Below are 6,694 nucleotides of genomic sequence, written 5' to 3' on the forward strand. Positions count from 1 at the left end.
ATTTTCCTCAAGTAGCAGAATAAATAGAAACTTCGTCTGTTTCGAAGGCTACTTCATTTGGCATCCCCCCAAATTGCCTTTTGTTTCTCTTCAGAGTGGGGCTATTATCACAGCAGTACGAATTTGGACGCTTTCTATATCACTGTAGATAATGGCATTATAGTTCCAGGTCTTCAGATTTTGCTGCTTTGTGGTAGGGACTGAGACACGGGTATGAAAGCTTTTTGGCTGAGACTCGGTGCACTGAAATGTAAGATGATTATGAAATGGTTGAATCAGCCAAAGGATTTGTTGGCAGTTACAACAACGCTTCTGACTGATCTGGCATATCTATAATTTGTTTCTGATCTACTACGTTGGGAAAGTGGAAATTGGTAATGAATGGCGGTTGTGGCATCAATGGAAAGTGGTAAATTATTAGGTGTAAGGAGGGTACATCTACAAGGCTTGGTTCAAGTATGCTAATTGTAACTGTTATGTCCTCTCTTCCAATGAATGTGGAATGAGGGACAGATTTCTCAAGGATGCATTCAAATCCACAAATACCACAAAGGAGAATTTTGGGGGAATAATTACTCTGCATATGTCTGGAAAAATTCCAGCTTGAATCTTTGTTCTTGCACGTGGAAGCTAGGAAAATCGGTGTCACAGTTGAGGTTGCACTGAAAAATGAGAAAGCTAGAAAAAGTGCTGGGAACAAAACCTAAATCTTTGTTTAGTTTTTAACAATATGCCCCAAAGCATTAGACGTGGATAGTTGATCAGGGTCTGGAACATCATACAGATGTTGGGTAGGTCTCTGCATGGAGTGGTAACTGTGGCAGACTGAGGACTTGCTGGGGCCTTTTGCGGGCCTGAACCTTCCTCAGGTGTGAGTGTGCTATTATTGGAGCAATCGTCATGCTCTTCTGCAGTCGTGCATAGGGTGGTTGGATGCCGGTAAGTGAGTGCTGAGTGTGCTGCTGCACCATGGGGAAGGGGTTAATCTGTCAAATACAGAATATATGAATAATCTTTAAATGAGCTACCCATAATTCCAGCATGCCAATCATTATGTGGTGATGATGATTATGATATCAGCTGGGAATCTTTTTTTGGCTCTCTAGCTGCTGTCTGCTTAGAAAGCAGCTGCTAGATTTACACTAATGCTATATCTTATGTTAAAAACTATTAAGACAGGCTACATTCAAATAATCAGATTTATTAAAAAATAAAAGGTTGTTTTGGTTTATATTCTGTTTATGCTTTTAGGGTTCTAATGTTTAAATTTTTCTCTGCAGGCATGACAGCTAGAAGTTTTTTTGCCCCTTGCTGAAAACTGGGAGTCAGCCATATGACTCCAGGACCTGGAGCTTTATTGGAGGGGGGAGAAGAGAAATATTTGAGACTCCTAATTAAATTTTCAAGAGTTTACAATACACTGTTTTCTATCAGCTCCACTTTTCTAACAGGTCAATTTTTAGGCATAAGCTTTTCCACCATATCCACGTCCTTTCTTTTCAAGGTCAATTTGTTATAATGTATTTATATTATAATAAAACTTCTCCTGCTTTTCAAAACCTCCCTCTAATCATCTCTGATCCTTCCTGCTCTGAATTTCCTTTTCCCCAAGTCTCAGACCCTGAATTTCTGTGTTCACCCTATGGCCCCTGTCTCAGAGCTCTCTGTTATTGTATCATCGCTTTCTCCTATTTCAAAAGCAAGGCTCCCCCTCCTGCGTTCCCAGTAGCTGGTCACACCAGCTGCTTCCTTCCCATTTGCTGCTGAGCCTCACTGGGCAAAGTCTTTGCTGCTTTCTTCCTACAGGTGTAGGGCCTTGGTTCCTGCTTCTGATGAAGTCTTAAACATAGATTCATAGAATCAAGGAATCACAGAATCATATAATCATTAAGGTTGGAAAACAGCTCTAGGATCATCAAGTCCAACCATCAACCTAACACTACCATGTCTCCTAAACCATGCCCTGAAGTGCCATGTCTACACATCTTAAATACCTCCAGAGACAGTGATTCCACCACCTCTCTGGGCAGCCTGTTCCAATGCTGTTCCACTCTTTCAATAAAGAACTTTTTCCTAATATCCAATCTAAACCTCTGCTGACACAGCTTGAAACTGTTTCCTCTGGTCCTATCACTAGTAACTTAGGAGAAGAGACCAACACCCACCTCACTACAGCATCCTTTCAGGTAGTTGTATAGAGTGGTAAGGTCTCCCCTCAGTGTCCTCCAGACTAAACAACCCCAGTTCCCTCAACCTCTCCTCATAAGACCTGCTCTCTAGACCCTTCACCAGCTTCATTGCCCTTTTCTGGACACACTCCAGCACCTCAATGTCCCTCTTGTACTGAGAGGCCCAAAATGGAACACAATATCCAAGGTGTGGCCTCACCAGGGGCACAATCACTTCCCTACTACAGAGTGAACTTATAAAAATTCTGAAAGAGAAAGACCCTGAGCTTGTAAAAGTAGGATACACACAGGAAAAAAAAAAATACGTGGGAGCCCTTCATCGTTATGTGCTGTGTGTTTTGTATTCAATAGACTAGATGAAATTTCAGGTTAATTTTGACCTCTCAGGCCTTCAGTGAGAAATAATTTAAGTTCTATTATATCAGTTATCTTCCTTTGGAGTATTCAGAACGAAGATACATTTGAACACTAGGATCCTCAACAGGCGAAAAAAGATGTAGACTCATTAAATCTATGGGCAAATGTCTCTTAAGACACCTCTGCTTTACTAAGAAGGCTATCACATGTGAACAAGAAAGTTAATGCATGCAGAGAGGAACAGAAAAACGCTGGCTCTAGTAATGGAGATTGTTACAGAACATAATTGAACACTGACTGCAGCAAAGCTAAAAGGAGACTTGCATTACAATGACATAAAATCTTTATTTTTTCCCCTAACCTCTCATTTCAGCTGTCTGACTAAGAGCAGGTGCTGGGCAATAGCTCAGTTTCAACAACCCATTGCAGCTGAAAGAGTAGACGCAATTGTGCTGCATCCAGCAAAATTGAAAATTACTTTAAGAAGGGGAATGCAAATGTTTTAAGACAGAAAATCTTCATTCATCTGCAGAAGGAAGCATAAAATTAGCACAGCCACATAACTCTTATTCATCATTATATTAAAGCAGTAATAAGTGCTTGAGAATTTGCTACTACCTGTATATTTTTGTATCCTCGTAGTGATACCTTTTTTTTAAACTGCATTGCATTGTGAAAATACAGGAAGTGGAGTTTATTAACAATTAAAATGCTAGAATTAAAAAAAATCCTTCCAAGCAACGTTTCCAAAAGCTGAAAATGTCTCTGAACCATTTGGCTTTTCAGCAACCCACAGACCTTCTTTGCAGTGGTCAATGGTTAAGCATTTGACCTCCCATCTTGCACCTCTTCTGACCTGCCTAGAAGTTCTAGTGATAAAGCTGGAACTGAGTTGCTGTGTTCTTACCACCTGAAGGCCTAAGTATCCATTTGTTAATGCCAGTGTCGTACCACTCTAACACCAGTGAAAGCAACTGTATTTTTATACATAAACCATTAATTGCTCAGACTGGCATCTACCAGACTTAAAAACTGTTGTTGCAGTAGGAGTTGGACATTCTAATTCAGGCACTGACAAGATCCTTTCACTTACATTTACCTAGGTGGAAGACTGAATGAGTTTATGAAAAAAGCATCTCTTCTAGCTGCATCTTCCATAGGCTTATTGAGTGCTTTCCAGTATTTTTACTTGGATCTTCTGATCCATTTATTGTAGCTCAGGCAGTCCCTTCTATTTTTCTGGTAGCTGGAGAAGGGACTCTAGTATTTGTATTCATATTAACTTATGTCTTTGAAAGTGAATTGACCTTTGTTAAGCTTTGTTACTCCATTAGCCGGGAGGGCACTAACCAGAAATGTACTTCCTCCTGTGTGAAATAATTATCCCACATTAGGAGATCCTACAGTTGGGGAAAGTTTTGACGATTGATCTCTCATGCACACAGCTAACCCCCGTTAGACACATTTGGTGTCACTCTATTGTTTAGGAGAAAAGTTGGTTTAAATGTTGGAGCTCTAGAGAGTATTGGGATTTCTACTGGGTGTGTCTCTTTAGAAAAGAGAATCTGCTAAAATACTCTGTCAGAATGAAGGTGCAGCAGCTCGAGTTCAAGTGCATGTCAGCAGTGAGAGGGTCCAGGATCTAGAGGTGTTTTAATACCTCCTAAAGCCTGTGCTCTCGTGTCTGTGTTACCCATGGTTCCTGGGTGGTGGTAGAATGAGTACGTCAGCACATGCTTTAACCACAGCTGAATTTTGGCATGATAATACATGCCATATAATTTCTCTTTGATTTACAATTGATTTATAAATAAAAGAATGTATTCTCTATCCGCTGACCACTTAAATCTCAATCTAGGATTTTAGAGTCAAATGGAGTTCTTCCGTGCTAATAAAAATTTTGTGCTAATTTGTATCTTCAGTGAACCTTGTATAAATTAATAATTTTCTATGTTATTTTATTGAGGCAGAACTTGTTGCAAATAGTGTGCAATGCCACAGTTTTTAGCTCCCTAACAATATTAACACTGTTTTGGACAGAATATTGTTAATGTCTAGATACTATAGCACAGAGGTTTTGATAAAACTATGTCTGTGTTGCCAGAAAGGAGAATATGAACTGCATTTCCAGTCCTCAGAAGTATTTAGAAACTAGGGAAAAGCGTCCTTACTTCCCCCCAAAACATGCAAAGTCAGAAAAGGCAAAAGAAGCAAACAGGCAAGCTTTGAAGAAGTGAGCCAAGTGTAGAAGCAATCGAAGGGCATTAAGCAGTGTTGAGCTCAGGACTGGTGGATAGACTGTAAATATAAATCCCAGCTCAGCTTCTGCAAAGTGAACAGGTGTTACGGCCTCCAGTCCATTGATTCCCAAAATAAGACATGTGGAAAATTGCTGATCCATGAAACTTAATTAAGAGCTTGGCAGGACCCTTAAAGCATAAACAATTATGAATTTGTTGGTTAAGGGTTTGGTAGTGGTAAATGGTGATCGGAGAAATTTTAAGCATTGGTGATGGCCTGTTGGTACAAACCCTTTTTGTTACATGCTAATGTAATTTGTCAATGGCTTGAGGATTTGGCTCTTCTTCCTTTTGACTTGTAGCTGAGAGTGAGCTGTATTTCTCTCCTAGCAATATATAACACCAGTGTGAGGAAATAGTGTCTTCTTTTGTATGTGTAAACATAATTTACGTATCTTAAATCATCCAGTTGTGTCTTGTTACAAACCATTGGCTATGAACCTAAGGAAAGGATGAGTACTGATTATTTAAAATTTCATCTTCAACATGATGGCTGGAGTTGTTTTTATTTTCAAAACTTCTACTGTATTGCAACAGGGGAGAAAATTATGGAACATTTACAGTTCAGAAGAAAGAAGAAGATGTAAGATGCTAATTAAGAAATTTAAGGTAAATGTTTCTTGGAGAAACTTAATTTTTCTCCTTTGTTTATGCATGTGAAAATGAAAGCAACTTTCTCTGTGAAATAGTACATTGTAGGGTAATTTGGATTTTTTTTTGTATTTGTCAAGCATACTATAATCCACACTCTGCTGAAAGCCTGATTAAATTTTATAGCAAATTCTGCTTTCTTCAGTCTTTACAGTAGTTTCTGTGACAGTCTTAAAGACATTAAAATGAGAACTATACAAAAATGAATAATTTAATATACTGTATGTATAAAGTTTTATTTTATAGTTTATTGTAATTTAAAATTTTGCATGTTGGCTGCATTTTGAGCCACTACTAGATAACTGCCACCTAACAGGAAAATTATGAGAATTTTTATTAATTGGAAATGGAACAATTCAGGATTTGTGGAAGATTTGGAAGGAATTTGGGTGGGAAAAGTATGAATCTAAGATAAACATTGAAGAGCCAGCAGTGAAAAAAAGTAATAGTTTGATGATAATTGATAAAACAGTCATTTTAGGGTTAGGCAGAGATTTATTTATGTTACACACGTGTTTGAAATTTTTTTTTTTTTGCTTCAGTGATACAGGCATGAAATATTGAAATTTGAACTTTGAATTTAAAATACAGTTAAGAAAAAAAGTGGTTTAAAACAGATTTTATTATTACCTAAGTTCTGAGTATACCAGTTGCATATTGGAATATCCTGACCAAATGCATGTTTAGAATGTCAGGTACTGTCTGCATGAAAAGTAAAGATGGTATTTTAGAGGTCTCTCTACCCATTGTAAGTGGTATCCATATTGTCACGTCTTCAGTTTGAAAGTAAAAGGTTATTTCTTTTCATCTTAGCTATTACTACATAGCTGAAAAATTTCAGGCCAAATTAGACACTCAGTGTTGCTTTTTTTGGGAGGGATTGAGGGAATAATGTGAAGATAGACTGATATGGGAATCTTTGGGGTCTTCAGACTTTTATGCCAGTAAAATATCCCCATTAATGTTGCTGTAACTTAATGAATTTCACATAATGTACTAGAAATCTTTTTTAGGCTCATTAATGGCTGTGTTTATTTGATATTTGTTCTATTGTGCTATTTTTTAGTAAAGCCTGGATAAAATTTCAGCTTTCATGCCATCCAGTGATACATTACAATATAAATCCTTGGAGGCTTAAAGAATAGAAAGAGACTGTAAAGGGATTTGTTTATATAGCGATTTTTACGTTGGTTTCTG

The 6,694-nt window shown here is 37.9% G+C and overlaps 1 protein-coding gene across 2 annotated transcripts in view; it reads left to right on the plus strand.

The window, feature by feature from the left end:
* The window catches only part of NCF4 (neutrophil cytosolic factor 4), a 138,181-nt gene that overhangs the window by 82,625 nt on the left and 48,862 nt on the right, over positions 1–6,694 (plus strand). The window lies entirely within an intron of this gene.

Source organism: Phalacrocorax aristotelis, chromosome 1 (genome assembly GCF_949628215.1).
Source record: "Phalacrocorax aristotelis chromosome 1, bGulAri2.1, whole genome shotgun sequence".
Classification (NCBI taxonomy): domain Eukaryota; kingdom Metazoa; phylum Chordata; class Aves; order Suliformes; family Phalacrocoracidae; genus Phalacrocorax; species Phalacrocorax aristotelis.